At 41.2% G+C, this 21,156-nt stretch overlaps 1 protein-coding gene across 4 annotated transcripts in view; it reads left to right on the top strand.

Moving 5' to 3' along the window:
- Positions 1-21,156, top strand: part of LOC129766652 (cadherin-89D-like) — a 164,336-nt gene that overhangs the window by 37,800 nt on the left and 105,380 nt on the right. The window lies entirely within an intron of this gene.

Genomic DNA, 21,156 nt, shown 5'->3' with positions numbered 1-21,156 from the left:
TATTCAAATACAGTAAGTTATATCTATTTCGACATGTCGAGGCACCACTCAGTGTCGCGTTGGAGGCGGTTTTGACCTGGCAGTGGTACAGTGTCGACGTCTGGTGGAGGCTTTCAATGTGGATCCCGAACTCGATGTTTACAAAAATGTCCAATTAAACTTGTCGCATTACATGTCTGTCTAATTAGCTAGATATCGAATTAGATGTAACTTATTGTACTTAGAGCACATAGTCCTGACCCTGACTTAACTATTTTTTTTATAAATTTCCTTGCGTTTCAGTCAAAACTTCATCCATGTAAACTCATTGTCAGACACAATTTTCGTTCAGAATTTTTCCCCACTTGCAGTGAATGTGTTACTCTACAACATTGTACACATACGGGAGAGCTTATTTTCATTTACGATTTTTGTTACAAAAGCGTGGCAAAGTTGCCACATTTTACGTCTCGATTGGACTTGATTAGAATGCAAAATTGCGATCCGTTCGAGTAATTTTGACTCGATCGGATTTCAGAATACGAGTGAGTAGTTGATCAGTAAAAGGATCAGGAGTCGAAAAAATTACATTACCGATCTCCTCGAGCGTATTTTTTCCACTAACCAAACTAAAAATGTGTGTATGAGATAGTCCTCTCGTCTGCATTCGAATACTTCATTTACTGTTTGAACATCTTCATGTCAATGTCATGTGTATTGCGCTTTGATCTGGCGATAGCAAAGGCTGCGTCGGCATTGCTCATGATAGCGTCACGCAGGCAAATGTATTCTTCATCACGCCGCTCCTGTTTATTGTGTCGTAGGAATCGCAGTCGTTTACTCTCTACCTTTGCGCACACGTCGTTGGTGTTTTATCAGGATTGTGAACAATAGCGTGTTTGTCATTTTGCAATCCGAACATATGGGATTTAAAGAATTTATTGTGCTCATTCAATAAGATTCCCAGCTCGCCGGCAATGCGCTTGGCTTTAGGCGAATTGAGGTTACTTACGCATGTTCAGATGGAAGTTCCATGTAGCAAACGAAGCGCCATTTGTCATTGAACAACGTGAATTGATAGTATTTATTCACGTTGTTGGTTCCTTGATTGGAAAAATGAACAAAATTATTTGGATATTGTCCATACAAAAATACTGAAATCACGATTGGGAATGGTGGAAAAGAGTGACAATTTGGGTATAGATGTATATTTTGAAGCCAAACATTAAAAAAATAAAAAAGAATATATTATTCAGAAAAATAGATTTTTTTTCCGCATAGAGCCATCCTAATTGGTATTAAATATACAGTAATCGGAATCCATGCAGTATCATATTTTATAAAAATCCATTCCTAACTTACCATTCAAGGTAGCATTAGTAAAAATATTCTTTTTCAGATAAATGGAACCATGTTGTTTGATCACACAACAACTAAACTAATTAAAATTGATGAGATAAGGTGGTGGTGGAGCTAATAATTCTTGCCAACTGTAAATCGTTGGGTGCAAATATTCTCAGAAATGGAAAATAAATTTCTATTGTCTAACTTAGCTTACTTATTATATTTTCTGTGTATCTAGTAGTACCGCATCAGTTGAAATGATTTTTCCATGATAAACAATGTGTGGACAACGGAGAAATCGCGACTCAATATTGAAATCATTAATAATTGTCAAATAGAACTTTTGTCTGGATTGTGACGAAATTTATGAGATTATTTCCAAAAATCATAATTATTTAAATGCAAAGCAGGTACTTGTATAGCCATTCCAAGTCAAAGTGATATAGCGGTTCTCAGATTTTCGTTAAAATTGGTAATTTTGTTCCTTATCGCAAAACCCGTATTTTTTTTTCGTTTTTTCAATAGAGTGGTCTCCAACACTTCACTCTCGAATATAGAACATTTATACCCTCCCATAACGTAGAAATTGAGGGGGTGATAACTGAAACGGGTCTGACGAGCGAACAAATAAAAAAAGAAGGAAAAGGCAAGTTCAAGAAGCTTCCCTCAATGGAAGTAAAGATCTTGGACTCTCGCCAACTCTCCGACTCCATCAGAACCATTGTCACCGCAATGCTTCCAGTATTAAAGACAATTTTACAGCAATTGATGCAAACATGGCCCCTCCTTGCAATGATTATCTCTCTTGATGTCTAATTTAGATAGAGAGGTCGGAGATATCACTGTTTTTCAGTGGAATTGTCGTAGTCTTATCCCTAAATTGGATACATTCAAATTTTTAATTCATAACTTCAATTGTGATGTTTTTGCTCTGTCCGAAACTTGGCTTTCTTCGCGAGATGATATCTCTTTCCACGATTTTAATATTATACGCTTGGACCGTGATGATAGATACGGAGGGGTGCTTTTGGGGATCAATAAGTGCCACTCATTTTTTAGAATTGACCTTCCACCTATTGGAGGGATCGAAGCTGTTGCTTGTCATGCAAACATCAGAGGCAAAGACCTCTGTATTGTCAGCTTGTATTGGCCTCCGAGAGCTGCGGTTAGCCGCAAACAACTTGATGACATGTGCTCACTCCTTCCTGAGCCACGATTGATCTTGGGAGACTTCAACTCTCACGGAACTGCCTGGGGGGAACCGTACGACGATAATCGTTCATCGTTTGTAACAGCTTCAATATGACCGTTTTGAACACTGGGGAAACAACACGTGTGCCTAAACCTCCTGCTAACCCAAGTGCTCTTGACCTCTCGCTTTGCTCGAATTCACTATCGTTAGATTGCAAGTGGAATGTAATCCAGGACCCCAACGGTAGTGATCACTTGCCAATCAAAATTTCCATCACCATTGGTTCGAATTCTTCTGAATCTATAAACATGGCATATGACCTCACAAGACACATTGACTGGAAAAAATATACGGACGCGATTGCTCTAGCCATCAATTCCAGAGATGGTTTACCTTTATTGGAGGAGTATAACTTCCTTTCTCGTTTGATCTATGACAGCGCGGTTCGCGCTCAAACGAAACCCATCCCAGGTTCCACTATTCGTCGAAGGCCTCCCAATCTATGGTGGGATAGCATATGTTCCAAGATTTATGTAGAAAAATCGAATGCATTTAAAGCTTTTCGGAAACGTGGAACCCCTGAAAATTTTCAGACGTATTTGGACCTTGAAAATCAATTTAAAAACTTGATCGAAGGGAAAAAACGTGCTTATTGGCGAAATTTCGTGGGAGGTTTGTCACGAGAAACGTCAACGAAAAAATTATGGAAAGTGGCTCGAAACATGAGAAATCGCTCTTCAACGAATGAAAGCGAAGAATATTCACATCGATGGATTTTGAATTTTGCACGGAAGGTTTGTCCTGATTCCGCTCCTGTGCAAAGAATTATTCGAGATATACCACAAGATAGGTGCGATCTTGATTCCGAGTTTTCGATGGTAGAATTCTCTCTTGCTCTCCTTTCATGTAACAATTCTGCTCCGGGATCGGATAGAATTAAGTTCAACTTGCTGAAAAATCTCCTTGATGTGGCGAAACATCGCTTGTTGAACTTATTCAATCGGTTTCTGGAGCATAATATTGTTCCAGATGATTGGAGACAAGTACGAGTTATAGCTATTCAAAAACCCGGAAAACCCGCGTCCGACTTCAATTCGTACCGCCCAATAGTAATGCTGTCTTGTATACGGAAATTGTTGGAGAAAATGATCTTGTTTCGCCTTGATCGATGGGTTGAAACGAATGGCCTACTCTCAGATACACAATATGGGTTCCGCAGGGGCAAGGGGACGAATGATTGTCTTGCGTTGCTTTCTTCAGAAATTCAAATGGCTTACACCGAAAAAAAACAAATGGCTTCAGTATTCTTGGACATAAAGGGGGCCTTTGATTCTGTTTCAATAGAGGTTTTGTCAGACAAATTACACTCTCGGGGTCTGCCGCCTCTATTGAATAATATGTTATCTAACTTGCTTTGTGAGAAACATTTGAACTTTTCTCACGGAGATTCGGCAGTAAGTCGGGTCTCTTACATGGGACTCCCCCAGGGCTCATGTTTAAGCCCCCTTTTGTACAACTTCTATGTAAGCGACATCGACAATTGCCTTACACAAAATTGCAGCCTAAGACAACTTGCAGATGATGGAGTGATGTCTGTCGTAGAATCAAACGAATCCGACCTGCAAGGCCCCTACAAGATACATTGAACAATTTTTCAACCTGGGCCATTGGGCTAGGGATCGAATTCTCCACGGAGAAAACAGAGATGGTGTTTTTTTCTAGGAAGCATAGACCAGCAAAACCAAAGCTTCAACTTTTGGGTAAACCGATCACTCATGCTATGTCATTCAAGTATCTTGGGGTCTGGTTCGACTCCAAATGTACTTGGGGGGCCCATATTAGGTATCTGAGTAAAAAATGTCAACAAAGAATAAACTTTCTCCGTACAATTACCGGCACCTGATGGGGAGCCCATCCCGAAGATCTTATTATGTTGTATCGAACAACTATTCTCTCAGTGATGGAGTATGGCAGTTTCTGTTTTCAATCAGCTGCCAAACCTCATTAAACTCGAGCGAATTCAGTATCTTTGTCTCCGTATCGCGTTGGGATGTATGCCCTCAACGCATACCATGAGTCTCGAGGTTTTGGCAGGCCTACTTCCACTAAAAGATCGCTTCAATTTATTATCTCTTCGGTTCTTCATCCGGTGTAAGGTCATGAACCCATTGGTGATCGGAAATTTTGAGCAGCTGATCGAGCTAAATTTTCACTCCGGATTCATGAATTCATATCATGAATTCACCTCTATGCAGGTTGTTCCTTCTTCGTATATTCCCAACCGTGTTTGTTTTCCTGACTACATCAATTCCTCTGTACATTTCGATCTGTTCATGAAGGAGAAAATCCATGAGAATCCAGATTATCTTAGATTGGGGTTCGTTCCTACAATCTTCAATGCAAAGTATGGGCGTGTCAATTGTGATAATATGTACTTTACTGATGGGTCCTCTTTGAATGAGTCCACAGGATTTGGAGTGTTCAACGAAATTTTTAGCACCTCCCATAGTCTTCAGAATCCTTTCTCAGTGTATATTGCTGAATTGGCAGCGATATACTGGGCGCTGGACAGCGTCGCCTCACGACCTGTTGAACACTATTACATTGTAACGGATAGTCTTAGCTCTGTCGAAGCTATCCGTTCAGTGAGGCCGGAAAAGCACTCGCCGTACTTCCTTGAGAGAATACGAGAAAATTTGAGTGCTTTAACCAGACGCTGTTATGTCATTACCTTTGTCTGGGTCCCTTCACATTGCTCAATTCCGGGTAATGAGAGGGCTGACTTATTGGCAAAGGTAGGTGCAATTGAAGGCGATATTTATCAGCGTCAAATCGCCTTCAATGAATTTTATTCTTTAGTTCGCAAAAATACCATCGCTAACTGGCAACGAAAGTGGAATGAAGATTCAAAAACTGGCAACGAAAGTGGAATGGTTCAAAAGTCTAGACTTGAGTCGGGACTTTATCCGCACCTTCTCCCGACTCATGTCCAATCACTGTTCGTTAGATGCACTACTCTTTCGTTTCAATCTTGCCAGCAGCAATCTCTGCGTTTGTGGGCAAGGTTATCACGACATCGAACACGTTGTTTGGTCGTGCGAGGTGTATCTGGTCGCCAGATCGAATTTAGTAGTCACCCTTCGGGCCCGAGGAAGGCAGCCCAATGTGCCGGTGAGAGATGTGTTGGCTCGGTTAGACCTTGATTACATGTCCCAAATATATGTATTCCTTAAAGCTATCGATCTTCGTGTGTGATTGTCCCTACATCCTTATACCCTCCTTTCCTTCCTTTGCGGGTAATTCATCTCCTTGCTATAAATAGTAGAATAAGTTGAAATGTAAATAAACTATAGATATACGAATAGATTGAGGAATTGAGTGCTCATCAACATTGTTACAATTTCCTTATATCCCATCCTTCTCCTAAAAATATGTCACCCTTCTAAACTCGAGTACACCGCGAGTAATCGGTTTTCCACCTTACTAACCATAGATGTAAGAAAATTGTTTCTATATATATATAGTTTTAAAAATATATTTAAGAATTCGGCTCCTTTAAACTTAAGTAAATGAGCCTGTAAAAATAAACGAATTAAAAAAATAAAAATAGAGTGGTCCAAAAAATCAATTTTTTGTCCGTTTAATCCAAAAAATTTGGGTCTAATATTTTGCGATAAGGAACAAAACTACCAATTTTAACAAAATCTGAGAACCCCTATATCTGTTTTGCATGGAATGGCTGTATCAGAGTGTTTAATTGTGTGGTTTTATTCTTAGTTTCATTCACTCAATAAAATTCTTAAAAAAGGGGGTTTTGTTTTTTTCTTGCTTAAGCCGTTTTTAGTCCGGAACTATATGGTCAGCCTATGAAATAAGCAATATACGGTTCAGAAGGAAGCTGTCATATCAGAATTCAAGTCGATTATTCCTGTAACGGACCAACAAACGTTTCCAGGAGACTGGTACGGTTATTCCCAAAGCGGTCAAGGAACATACTGGCGTAAATAATCAAAAAGGGCCTTGGATAGTAGGCTTTTAAGAAATACCCAAAAATATCCTATAGACCACAACCTGATTGTATGACAACAATCATTCGGTTACTCGGTCAAGTTTGTTTGTCTGTTATTTTCAGTATAGTCACGTCCTGCTTTAGGGAAACATCACCTCACTAGTAAGTGCTTATATTAACTTACTATTGGACCCATTTCGCTCGACACTCGATACCATTAAGGAGAAACAGAGGACAGCTTTGTCTCTGATCCCTTCCTGCTGACCTGGATCAATTGAAATAAATTAATACATCATTCCAGGTTCCCAGGTTCTCTGTGCAGAGTAAACGGCAATCGCCAGCGCCATCATCGCAGTGAAATGACGTATCATTACGAAGCTGTCGCTGTCACAGCGGAAGAAGCTCCTCATAATGAAAGCAGCGCGGATGTGATGCGCCCTCCGGCGGTGTTATCCTGTTATCGTTTCGCTTGAGTTAGCGAACGGGATGAATTTGCACTTCTGTCTTTCTCGGCAGCTCGCACATCCGCAGGTAAAGCAGGAAGGAAAATTTTCGGTCGGAGAATGAGAATGAGATGCATCTTCTGCCTAGCTTAGCAGGCTTCCGCTGCTTATATTTTGTGATTTCACAGCGATGATGAATTCTAGACTCGATGAAGGCCACAGAGTTGTAATAAACATTCCACAAAAAAAAAACCCAAAAACACACTCATCAAAGGGTCAGAGGCCCCTTCACATTGTCGGTTCGGTGAACCACGAAAAGAGTTTGGTATTTTGTTTCCGTGATGGAAACTCTTCGGCCGCGACGCGTATTGTTCCCCAGGGATCAATAACACGTTCTGTGTATGGGCCTTTCGCAAAAGGTTTAACCCATTCTACATCGCTCCAACTGTCATTAGAGGTGTTGTAAATATATTACGACCGACCCTGTTGTGTGGCGTGGTTACTCGACACTCCAGACGGTGGCCCCGGCACTCATCATACCGTACATCATCATAATCGCCCCCATCATCGTCATTCACATGTCCACTCCGTGGCCACAACCACAAAAAAACCCGTTGCTTCTATTGTGTCTTTTTACGACCCCACTGAGTTCCGTAAAACTTTTAAGCCCACCCATCGAAACTACAACTAGTTAATCTCGTGTACCGCTTGAAACGATTACTTTGTCCTTACACTTTCAAGATAACACTAGCTGTCAATGGCATTTCTCGAAACAATCCCCGTATATCATACATGTGTGCTACAATCTTTCACAAGTTTGAGCTGAAGGACAGAAGCTTTCTGATTTGGACTTTTGTCGTCCGTTTGGAAAAAAAATTATAGGGGATTGTACCCGAGACACGACCGCTTAGGACGTAGGACTATGCATTCGTCTTATTTAATTTGCTTTTTTATCATTTCGGATATCTATCTTCTAAAGGGTATTTCAGAGGGGACGCTACAAAAGTAGACCGATGGGGACAGCAAACGACGCCATATTTTTTCCCGCTCTCTTGACATTTCTCTTCAGTAAGGTTCGCCATTTCATAATGGAAAGATCCAACAACGAGTCGAGAATATTAAAATTTAGTACCGAAATTCGGAATCAATGGTCTCAACTTTAAGAGCGCTACGTCCAATTTGTGGTCGTCTTAGTCGTCCTGCCAGACCAACAATTGAGCGTCCAGTGGAAAATTTTGTATCCACAGGCACAGTACAAAATGTTCCCGTGCCAGTGAGACAAAGAAGTACCCGTAGTGTCGAGGAGAGCACATCAAACATCAAACATCAAACAAACATCAGTTATTGGTCAGGCAGCAATCCACACGTACTCCATGAGTAACAATTGCATAAAAAAAAAAAAAAATACGGCCCCACAGCGAATTTAACAATCGATTTATTGAAACCCAACTTTGGTGAGCGTGTTATCTCACGAAATGGCCCAGTCAATTGGCCGCCTCGGTCGAGCAATTTGAGGGACTACGTTAAGTTTATGGTCAATGCCAACAAGCCAGCGACGATTGATGAACTTCGTCCATCACCATTTTTATTACCATATAATTTATTTTAATTTCGACTCATTTTTTAAAAGGGTGGATGCAGAAACATTTAGATGTCCGATAAAAATATGATGTTAGACAAAATTATTAGAAACAAATGAACTATTTGGGAAAAAATAACATTTTAAATGTATTATTAAAAATCTTTCTCAAAAATTAAACTTAATATTAAAAACTTTTATATCTCAAAACACCCTCCTTTGATATTTTTTGTATATTATTATTGGAAATCCCATTAAATTCAACAAAGTTTGACGTACATTGGTACCGTGGTAAACTCACAAAAATGGAGATATCAATTTTTGAATTTTTTTTAGACTTCAATACTTTGTGAAATCGTAGCCACCGTAGCACCGTACACAAGAAAGTACGAGTAACGTTTGATCCTGGAAATAACCGTTCTCGAGATATAGCCATTTTTTTTAGCGAAAAGTTAGTAAAATTTCTATACGATTTCGAAACCTTAATCGTAATGTCCTGCAGCAGTATGAATTTTCTAATAATTCACTAACATGATTTTAATTATATTAAATCGAGAACAGTTAGTCCTAGGATAGAATGTTATATACAGTTTTCCATGTAAAATCGCCATGTAGAATGTTAAATTTAATTTTTGAGAAAGATTTTTTAACAGCACATTTAAAATGTGATTTTTCGTAAATGGTTCGTTTATTTTCCATCAACTTTTTCAAACATCATATTTTAATCAGACTATCCGAGCGTCTGTTCACCATGGAGGTGCGGCTCAAAACAGCGTCTGATCACCATGTTAGGGGCGGCTGATCACTGTCTTCCTGCCAGCGGGGACTCTGAAAAGAGCTGTGCACGACGGTCCTCCGGCGAGACAGGGGGTTGGTGCAGGCCCTGCAAGCCATCCGTAAAAATAAAACGCACAGGAAAATTCACAAAGAAATTCGAGACAGGACAATCGGACTAGACCTACGCAAAGAACACGGACTAGAGATTGGAAACTCGGAACATGGAACTGCAAGTCTCTCAATTTTCTTGCGAGTACCCGAATTCTTTCGGAAATATTGAGAGCCCGCAATTTCAACATCGTAGCGCTGCAGGAGGTGTGCTGGAAAGGTTCGATGGTGCGATCGTTCCATGGTGGATATACCATCTATCAGAGCTGCGGCAACACACACGAGCTGGGTACAGCTTTCATCGTGATGGGGGAGATGCAAAAACGGGTGATTGGTTGGTGGCCGATCAATGAAAGAATGTGCAGATTGAGGATGAGAGGCCACTTCTTCAATATCAGCATTATCAACGTCCACAGCCCCCATCTAGCTAGCACCGATGACGATAAAGAAGAATTCTACGCGCAGCTAGAGCGTGAATACGATCGCTGCCCAAAACACGACATCAAAATCGTCATCGGTGTTTTGAACGCTCAGGTCGGCCAGGAGGAGGAATTCAGACCAGTAATTGGTAGGTTCAGCGCCCATCAGCGAACCAACGAAAACGGCCTAAGACTTATCGACTTCGCTGCCTCCAAGAACATGGCCATACGTAGCACCTTCTTCCAGCACAGCCTCCAACACTGTTACACCTGGAGATCACCACAGCAAACAGAAACACAAATTGACCATGTTTTGTTCAACGGTCGGCACTTCTCGGATATCATCGATGTCAGAACCCATCGTGGCGCTAACATCGATTCAGACCACTACCTGGTGATGGTCAACTGCGTTCTAAACTGTCAGTCGTCAATAACATAAGACACCAGCGCTCATCACGGTACCACCTACGACGACTACAGGAGCCGAACGTTGCTGCAACATATTCGCAGCGTCTTGAAGCTGGATGAACTGGATGCTGTTCCCCTCGATGAATGCTGGAACTCCTTAAAATCAGCAATTAGCAGCACAGCAGAGACCGTCATCGGGTATGAACAACGAGGACAACGGAACGAATGGTTTGACGACGAGTGCCGAGCGCTCCTGAACGAGAAGGATGCAGCACGCGCAGCCATGCTGCAACGAGCGATACAGACTGAAACGAAGGCAGCAAACACATCTCTTTCGGGAAAAAAAGCTCCGCCTGGAAGAGAAAGAGTGTGAGGAGATGGAGCTGCTTTATCGTTCTCGAGAATCGCGGAAGTTCTTCAAGAAACTAAACGCCTCGCACAAAGGCTTTGTGCCGCGGGCCGAAATGTGCAGAAACAAGGAAGGGGGCATCTTGACGAACGAACGCGAGGTGATCGAAAGGTGGAGGCAGCACTACGATGAACACCTGAACAGCGCGCAGACAGGAGACCTAGACGGCGTTGAGGAGGACTACACCGGTGCAATGAACAACGACGACGTACCACCCCCGACGATGGGTGAAGTTAAGGAGGCCATTAATCAGCTCAAGAACCACAAAGCAGCTGGTAAGGATGGCCTCGTAGCGGAGCTCTTCAAGGGAGGTCCGAGAAAACTTGTAGAGTGTATGCACCGGTTGATAGTCAGGATCTGGGACACAGAACAGCTACCGGAGGAGTGGAAGGACGGGGTAATCTGCCCCATCTATAAAAAAGGCGACAAGTTGGATTGTGGGAACTATCGTGCCATCACAATCGTGAATGGTGCCTACAAAATTTTGTCTCAGATCCTCTTCCGCCGCCTATCGCCAATAGTAAGTAGATTTGTGGGAAGTTATCAGGCCGGATTCATGCCCGGTTGCTCGACGACGGACCAGATTTTTACACTGCGGCAGATCCTCCAAAAGTGCCGCGAGTATCAGGTCCCTACACACCACATCTTCGTCGACTTCAAGGCCGCATATGATACAATCGACCGACGACAGCTATGGAGGATCATGGACGAACACGGCTTTCCCCGAAAGCTGACAAGACTGATTCAGGCAACGATGAACGGTGTGCGGATCTCAGGTGAGCTGTCGGAATCATTTGAGACTCACAGGGGACTTCGACAAGGCGATGTCTGCTCTTCAACGTGGCGCTGGAAGGTGTTATGCGGAGAGCGGGCTTCAACATGCGGGGCACGATTTTCAACAAGTCTAGTCAGTTTATCTGCTTCGCCGACGACGTGGACATAATCGGAAGAACACATGCGACGGTAGCCGACTTGTATACCCGACTGAAACACGAAGCAGGGCTGATTGGGCTTGGGATCAATGCGTCTAAGTCTAAATACATGCTAGCTGGAGGGACTGATCGCAACAGAGTTCTTCTTGGTAGTAGTGTTGTGATCGACGGCGACGAGCTCGAGGTGGTAGAGGAATTTGTCTACCTTGGCTCGTTGATAACAACTGACAACAACAACAGCCGTGAAATTCGAAGACGCATTGTCAATGGAAGTCGTGCCTACTATGGGCTCCGCAAATCCTTGAGGTCCAACAAACTCCGACCCCATACGAAGTGTACCATGTACAATTCCCTAATTCGACCGGTTGTTCTCTATGGGCACGAAGCATGGACGATGCTTGAAGAGGACTCACAAGCGCTTGGAGTTTTCGAACGCCGAGTGCTCAGAACAATATACGGTGGTGTACAGGAAAGCGGAGTATGGAGAAGGAGAATGAACCACGAACTGGCGCAACTCTACGGCGAACCCAGCATTCAGAAAGTCGCCAAGGCTGGACGAGTGCGATGGGCAGGGCATGTTGCAAGATTGCCGGACAGCAGCCCTGCAAAGATGGTGTTCGCATCGAATCCGGTAGGAACAAGAAGGAGAGGAGCCCAGCGAGCGAGGTGGTTGGACCAGGTGGAGCAGGACTTGGCAAGAATCGGTGCAGCCGGGAGTTGGAGAACTGCAGCCATGGATCGGGACTATTTGCGAAAAATTGTGAAGAAGATCTAATCTCTCAATGGGATGTAGTATCATTATAAATAAATAAATAAATAAATAAATAAATAAATAAATTTTAATCAGACACCTGAATTTTCGAAATGAAAAAATCGGAGAGGGTCGGGTCAGCAGCCGGCTGATATGGGATGGAATTACTCTATTCCAAATTAAAGTTTTTCGTGAATAAAAACAAGAGTACTCTTTTTTTCTCAGTGTATATTTTTTTACGTTTGATCATCAATACTTTACAACTGTTTCTAGCCCACTATTTCGGTACGACTCGTAATTTTTGAAATATAAATTATCAAAGATTTACAAATTACTTACTAAAATCGATACGCCCTATTGAAAAGTTACACTTGAGTCAAAATATTGCCAATTGCTGTGGAAACTCATATTTCCTCCAACCCAAACGAAATACAAACTTTCATTCGAATCAAAAATACTCATGGGAATGCTTCCAATTCTCATCAATTTAAACCATTCACAGACTACGGGATTGTAATGTATAGAATGTCAAACAAATCTTTGAGAATTTCCGACTCGATTGGTATGCAAATCGTTAGAATCCAATTGCGGCAAAATGGTAATTAACGTTAACTTTATTTGGTAGAAACCTGAGAGAGAGGAGCCAGCTGAATGACAGATAGTTTGTTTTCTTCTTATTCTTTTTACGAATTCTCATCAAGAAAATTCAAATCGGACAATTTCAATCAAGCAAGTTGTTGTCATTCATTTATAAGAAATGTGTTGAAACTTGACGTGAACTTTTGTTTGTGAGATCATTTGTGCGTTTTTATCCGCGATTTTATTTTTGACTTAGGACTACGCCTAACAGGAATATATGGGGATAAAAATTTGAGCACTTACATGATCAGGAAATAATAAAATATGTACCAGGTCATTTTACTTTTGATAATTCCGATATAGTTGTCTAAAAGAACTATTTCGATGATTTCTAAAAAATATCCGAAATAAGAAGTAAACTGATTTTTATGATTTGCTTACCGGTGGAGTTCTTGTGTGAATTAATGGGTGTTTTGCGCTCATTTGTGACTTTTTCCGATCGTTCATTCAATTTTCGTGAATTCTTTCATTCTTTAACTGGTTCCAGTTTGATTTATTGCTGCAAGCTCGGTGAATCGATTTTTGCAATGTGAGCCATAATTGTATATTTTCCGATAAAATTGAATATGCAGCGTATGTGGAATATACAAAATAAGCGCTAATCTCCCAATGAAAAGAGTCAACATTGATTTCTCCCAGGTGCATTTTGAGGGAATTTTGTTTGTGTCCGATGGAAATAAGAATAGGTTGACTCAAAATGATGCTGTGTCTGCATTCTTAATAAGCACTCTGCCCTTCCTCACAATACCCACTTCCCGTTTGTTTTTCTCAAGATTCATTGTACCCCTTATAAGTTCTCGAAAGATGTAATTTTACGTTGATCGCACTTGATCGAAGAAATTACGAAAAGAATGTATTTGAGCGCAGTATTTGATATACTCTTTCTGAAAAGAACTGGATTTGATTTGCTGAAAACACTCTCGTGTTGTGCGTTATGTGTGGCGACGGTAGTTTTTAACGAAGCTGCTTCTGATTTTTATGGCTTCGGCTTGTATGCAGCGATGTTCGAGGATTTGTTTGACTTTTGCTTCCGGGCAGCCACACCAGCTCGATGCTGACGCTTTCTTGGTCGCCTTCTTAGCGATACTATTCTTCTCTTCGGTGGACTCCTTTTTGGCCATGCTTGAACGAACACGATGCTCCAGTGCCCTTCATTTGCACAAACATGCTCTTGGTGGTGACTCCATTCATCAGGATTTCGGAGCTGCTACCTGCTTATATACAGATTTTTGTGATTTCAATAGCTTGCTTTCAAAGCAATTTTTGAGCTTTGGAAACAAATTTTTGGATCAATAAGTAACACACACCCGAGAATTAATCAAGCAAATTAAACCAAATTAGGCATATGGAAACTTTAGGGTGCAATGAATGTTTCTATGGTGGTTAGATACCCCTCCCCCCTCTCTTAGGGGTGGCTGCCATACAAATAAAACACAAATTTCTGCATTACTCGAGAATTAATCAAGTAAATGGGCGGGACGAAGTTTGCCGGGTTAGCTAGTTTTCTTATAAAATGTTTTGCGAAGAAATATCATGTTAAAATTTTCTACATATTCCAATACTTCCCCTTGGTTCACCGTGACTGGTTCGCGCTGACATAAGGGCGATCACAACAAACGCGAGCTGGCTCCTCTCTCTCAGGTAGAAACGTGTCCTGTTTTCTGATCTGGCACCCACTAGAACATCATAAAAAGTATGTGATTTTCTCGTTTTTTTTTTCAACGAAAAAAATTATTACTATGATTAATATGGTATCACTGTTTTATTAGGTATATATTACATAACAAACGAAAAATATATTGGTGTCCAGTGCTTGGAAATATCAGTTTCACATAATTTTTTTCAGCTGAATTTCAGACCACCTTCGATCATTATACCATTGTATTCTTGTTGTTTCTTTGTTTTTAAGAGGCTTTAAACTTTGCAGTTCATTCGCCTCCAAAATACCATTGTATTCGGGATATCGAAAATGAACCAACGCCAAGCCTCACAATAACAACAAGATTCATTCACTTTCGTTCATTCCCTCTTTCGCTCTGCTCTGCGTTCACGGAGTGTAAACAAAAAGAAATATCCCAAGTTTTGCCATTCATTGATATTAATGCACCAGTTCACTCAATATCAGCATCGCTCTCGGGCACTGTCATACTGTTATAGAAGTTTATTAACCTAAGCAGGGATGCAAATTGCAAACTATAAAAGCGATGCTTCGCTGCAGTTAACATTCAGTTTTGTCTTTCTATCTATGCGATTGATTTGCAAAGAAACATCTACATTCATTCATAATGTCCGATTGGATAACTGGATTCTTGTGTTTGATGGCCCGTCCGCGGGAACCGCTTTGTTTCCCAGAGTGCGAGAGGAAGGATTTGTGGTGGAGCAGTCACAACGAATGGCCATTGATATTCCGTTGAATTATACGGCTTCACAGGCGGATGTAGAACAACGAATGGCTTACTTCCGGGAATATATCGGGGTGAATCTTCACCTGTTCCGGAGCCCTACTTCTCTGAAATTTTGAACAGTGCCACAAACAAGACCTATGCATCGAGGAATAGAAATACATCGCTAAGCGTAAGCATTTCGATATTTTTGATAAAAAATGTTCTATAAAAAAATTGATTACTGAATGTAAATAGACCAGCTGATGCAGTTGGAACAATTTTGGAAATTGAAAATTGAGTTGCTCGATTTATGGATGCAGTCCAATCACGAACAGTAGTTGAGGTATTAAACGTTAATCGTTAATTTGGATATATGTTTCAGTATTTCTCATTTAAGCCGGATGGTGAGCCCTCTCTCTCTCCCTCTCGAAGATAGTAACGGTATAGACATCCCCGGATATCTAATGGAAATTCTATTCTACTCTATTCTATCTGTGAATATACCATACTATGGAAACATCCATTCGATATTGCATAATTTGTTAGGATTCGCTCATGTTCCAGACATTTTGTACCTGGAAGGACCTGGGGTGATCGGTGAATTATCGACAGCGATGTGTGATCCCATTTTCTATCGACTGCATCATTTTATCGATGATCTATTCGAGAAATACAAAAAACGGCTTACACTCTATACTAAGCAAGAAATGGGATTCCCTTGTGTAGGAATTGGAGACGTTTCGGTGCAAGTTACCAATGGAAGAGCGGCAGTGAATCGTCGGCTCACGTCTGCAGACATATGGGTTTCCCGTTTGATAGGTTCATCGACAAGACGATTGTTCAGATGGAAGATTTCGTGAGAGCATTTCCCAACATGAAGCGAACGTCATCCGTGGGGAATATTTTTTACATTATGTATTAGGAACGGTACCTCTGGATTTGAATTCAAATTAGATTGGTGCAAGATTGCGTAACTAAACAAAAAGTGGATTCAGCTACAGTTGAAATAAAAATATTTGAGAAATGACTAAACAAAATTTAAAATTTATTTTATTTTCATTTTACGTAGGAAAAATCGAAGCATTCGAATCTACAATGGCTCAGTTGCCACCGAGGTGGTGACATCCTTCCACTTATATAGTGTTGGTAGTATCTGATCGAAGACGTCTTCATTCAGTTTGACGATCATAATATTGGCCAGAGTCTCTTCCTTCAAGCATGTTCTCTGGTTAGAGAGCACCAGAGCGAGTGCGCTAAATGCCCTTTCCACTGATACCTGACTAGCAAATACAACCTTGACCACTGCGTAAAGTTCAGGATGCGAACTCTTTCTTTTGATCCAATGTTTCCAAACATCGAAGTTATGCTTCGCTTCTGGCGAGGCTCGATATCCAGCGCTTTGAGCTGAAGTTTGAATGCCGATTGATTTGTGTCTATTTCAGCAGCAATTGAACCCCCGAAAAACTCGGTGATGTAGCCATCGCTTGCATCCATGGCATCAGATGATGAAGACGTAGTAGTTGAAGAGGCAGCATTATCATCAGTATTATTGAGTCGACATATGCGGTTCCAAGTTTCTGCGATGAAACCCTAGAATAATCGAATGCATTAGTACAATTTTGGAAATAATTTCTTTTTCAATTTGACATACCTGAATAAGCTCCTTTTCTTCGCCATTGAAAATAGCTGAATTGACAAAATTCAGTCTTGGATCCAAGTACAGGACCATTCTGAAAGCTTGAGATAGTCGTAGCTTGGAAAGCCTGCTCTGACGAGTTTCACAGAGTTTCATAGCCAACGGATTTCTATGATCGACGAACTTCGCCTATAGCAATCAACCATGCTATATAAAAATCTGAAAGCGATACGTGTGAACCCTGCAGATTTTAAGAGCATATGTACACTGGCTTGAATGCTTCTGCATAACTTTCAATAAACTCCCAGTGGCTTGAGAGATCTGTAACGAATAAAATATTGATGGTAAATCAAAAATATTTCACAGAGAACCGGATAGTGCCTAGTTCTGCAAATTGTTCAGCCAACTGTTCGAAAAACTGTTTCTGCTTCAGGAAGCTGCTTACCATTACATAAATGCCGCCCCACCGCGTCTGGCACCAAGTTGGCGGATAAGTGGCATTGTGATGACCGAAATTTGTCGTGTATTTGACGTTTTTGCATTTTTTCGCTATTTCCGTTATTTCCTTAATAGAGTCATTGCTTTTATTTACTACGTTCAAAACAGCTAGCTGCAACGTGTGTGCCGCACACCCGATGAGATTTAATCGCTCTCTGAACGCCTCGCACAGGCTGCTCGTAAGTGTGTCGTTTGTCTCGAAATTTTCTTCGCTATCATCATCTTCTCGCAAAGACAACATGACCAATTCCTCCTTCAGTTTTCTGACGGCTGCCAACATATTAGCACCGTTATCTACTACCATTGAAAATACTTGGTCGAGGGTCATTCCGTAGCTTGTCAACGTTTTCATTATTTTTTGTTTCAGTAAGTTGGCAGTCTGACTCTCATTGATCTCAAGTATGCCTATAATATGAAGCTTTTTATTAACGGTTTTACATAGCTACTCAAACTAAATTTTACCCAACGTCCGAATTGCCATTCTCGTCGCGTATGCAATATTGAGCATTTATGCACAATATGTGGCGGTTATGGCGACTTGCGGAGTCGAGCTTAATCGAGATAAGCTTATTTTTCATCTCGTCAGCTATCGCACTTTTCACTTTTCCCGCAGCTGCTTGCAGATGATTCTTAGCTGTCTTCCCTTTGAATGAAATTCCTGGTCCAACAGCCTCGGACAATCGATCCAGAAGTAGTTTAGTTTCGTCCCATTCGACAAACGAAATGGGAAGATTCCGGTTAGCGATAATTTCGCTTTCTTCGCAGACGAATCGAACTACTGCAGCAAACCGTATTCGGTAGATAATTCCGGGTGTTGCGATCGGAAATGGCGGATAAAATTGCCAACATCCAGCTTTGGTTGGCGAAGTTTGCATTCGCTAGTCGGATCGATTTTGCAAAATGCTTCCTCGCCGTCCAAGCCAATGTAGTCTTTAGCGATTTCTGTAAATGTGCGTGTCGATCTCGCTCTCTTGTTGGCATTTCCATTTAAACCACTGATTTTGGTTGCCATTTCGGAGTAACTTCAGAAATAACGGTATAAATTAACAGAATATGTCACTAAATAATCAATAAACACTGTCTCAATGAAAAAATCACACACTTGTCAGGATATTGAGAATGAACGGTCACAAAATTCCTGACAATTAAATTGCAATGAATGAAAGAAAATGAAGTCTCATGACTCGAGCTTTGTAGAAAGCTCAGATACAACAGAATGAATATGAATGAACACAGTAGTAAATTTGTTTGACGTCGGATGAATGACAGCAGTATCGACAAGAGAAATGAGCGCGTTACACTGATAAAAAATTATTTTCAATATTATTTAATAAGCTCAATATTTCCAAGCCCTGTTGGTGTCAATTGGACTGTCCCCCTGAATAGCCGCAACCGGTTTTTTGAAACCTTGGAACCAAAACCTTGTAAAATGGTGGGAGATCTACAAATTTTTCTAGCGGACCGATTTCAACCAATGATTTTTTTACGTAATACTGGATGTATTTCCTGTCATCGAACGTTAGATTTCTTCAAAATATTTTAACGATTTTTAACGAAATGGCGACATTTTTTGCAAAAATGTGGCGTGTTTGCCTCAAAAACATTCACCGAAATTTTATTTTTCAAAATATCAAAAAAAAATCCTACGTACGATGACAGGAAATTTAATGGAGAATCTGGGAAAAACTATTTCATCAAAATCGAATGAACCGTTCCGGAGGAAGAACGCCCACCAGTTTGCAAAATTTAGTTTCGAGAAAAACGCGTTTTAAATTTTGGTTCCGTGCTCCTCACTTTGGTCCACTAATTGGCTTGTAACTTCGGAACGGAGCATCGGATAAACCTGGGACAAAAACTACAGTAAAGTAGACATCCAGAGAACATTTTAGGTCAGAAATATTGTTTTTAATTTTTTGAAGTTTCCATAGTGTACTACGCCGATAATGAAAAATGAAGTCCTGCGTCAAAACTATATAACTAATATGATTCTATATTTTCTCAATAAATTGAAACAACTCTGATCGATTTTTCATCAGTTTTGTATCACATCTATCAATGTTGGCCATCTGCATTGTATACCCAAGCATAAAAGTATAAAACTACTTTCTGAATAACATTCCATCGTTCGATTAGCAGCTGCTATTATATTTGCATAACAAAATCGATTCCGGTTGGGGCCAAATATATTGCATCTGTTTTATCATTTTCAGCGTCCGGATTTCAATTACGGAACTAATTCACTTTCGAACAATTCCTAATTCACATGTAAATTTGCGCGAAGCAACCTAATCATGACTGATTGTATTTACCCAACAATAGTCGAAACAGTTTCATCAGTGGAAATATCAATGGAAAATGTATCTCTTTGTTGATTGAATCAAAGCGTCGGGTCAAAGCAGTAAATCAATATCGATAGCACCCGCTTAACCCACTTCCTGTCGTGTGCGCGCGCATCGTAAATTTCACCCGGCCCACAAACGGAGTGTTAAAGTACTTCCGGAAGTCACACATCTGTCCGATGCTTTTATTGACCGTGCCAACGCTGAAAATTAATTGCTATTTAGTTTACACTCCACCATTCCGAAAGCCATTCGTCATAGTGGCAATTTTCCTCACCCCACTCTCTTCTTGTGGGTATTGTGGTCATTGTGGGTGTGAATGGTTTTATTTGCTACAAACCGGAGCTTGAACAAAATCTTTTCATTATTGTTCCCCTATAAGAATCAACTCATTAACTTACCTTTTATTCCACGTCCACTTGTGAGTATCAAATCCAAACATACGAAAACTCGGTGTGCAAAAACTCTGACAAGCGGCCTTTTCACTTTTTAAAGTCCCGCCAAGACCACCTCCGCAAGCAACATCCTCTCTCTCTCTCTCTTTATACATCGACAAAACAAAACAATAATACCCTGAACAATCGCGCAGTAGGCTTCGGGGCAACACGCAAATAAAACTGACGTGCGAAATGTTCCCTGCCGTCTGCCTTCCGGTTCTACCCTCCCCCCTGGCTATCCGCTGCTGCGACTTGAAGAAAGTGAAAATGAGACGCGAGCACACCCAACTCAAACTACGAAACTTCAACTCTTCGCGACCTTAACCCCCCGTGAAGCTAGTAGCTAGCTGTACGCACGGTGAATAGTTATAAAATCACAAAACGAATTTTGCGTTTGTTGTTAATTACGCGAAGAAGCAAAACCAAGTGAGATTTTCATCTGGAAGCGCAACAGAAAGTGAAACGGAGATTCCTGAGATATGATCGCTTTTTTTTTCTAGCGAAAGTAGTTCAAATGTCACCACCATGAGAGGAACGTCTTGCCGCCGGGACCGGCGGTTCATTATCGGCTTTTTAGCCGACAAATGGGGATCACCTTGTCATCCCGGTTCTCACCATAAATCATAAATATTCAGTGTGCCAACCACACGCCTTTCACTCCACTGAGTTGTCAGGTTCGGGGGTGTGGGCGGTCTGTAGCATCGTTCGCCCGGTTCTCCCCCGACCACCGAGAGAGCGGTCGTACCGATGAGCGGAGGTCAAATAAAAATAGAAAATTTCACCGCAGGCGCGTTTCCGGCCCATCTCCCCGGGTTAAAGTTGTGCCTTTGTTTCAAGCGGGCGGTGCGCAGTTTTCCAGCATACTTTGTTCGA

The sequence above is a fragment of the Toxorhynchites rutilus genome, chromosome 1, assembly GCF_029784135.1.
Source record: "Toxorhynchites rutilus septentrionalis strain SRP chromosome 1, ASM2978413v1, whole genome shotgun sequence".
NCBI lineage: Eukaryota > Metazoa > Arthropoda > Insecta > Diptera > Culicidae > Toxorhynchites > Toxorhynchites rutilus.
Note: the sequence above shows the minus strand (reverse complement) of the source record. Positions and strands in the feature narration are given on the sequence as shown.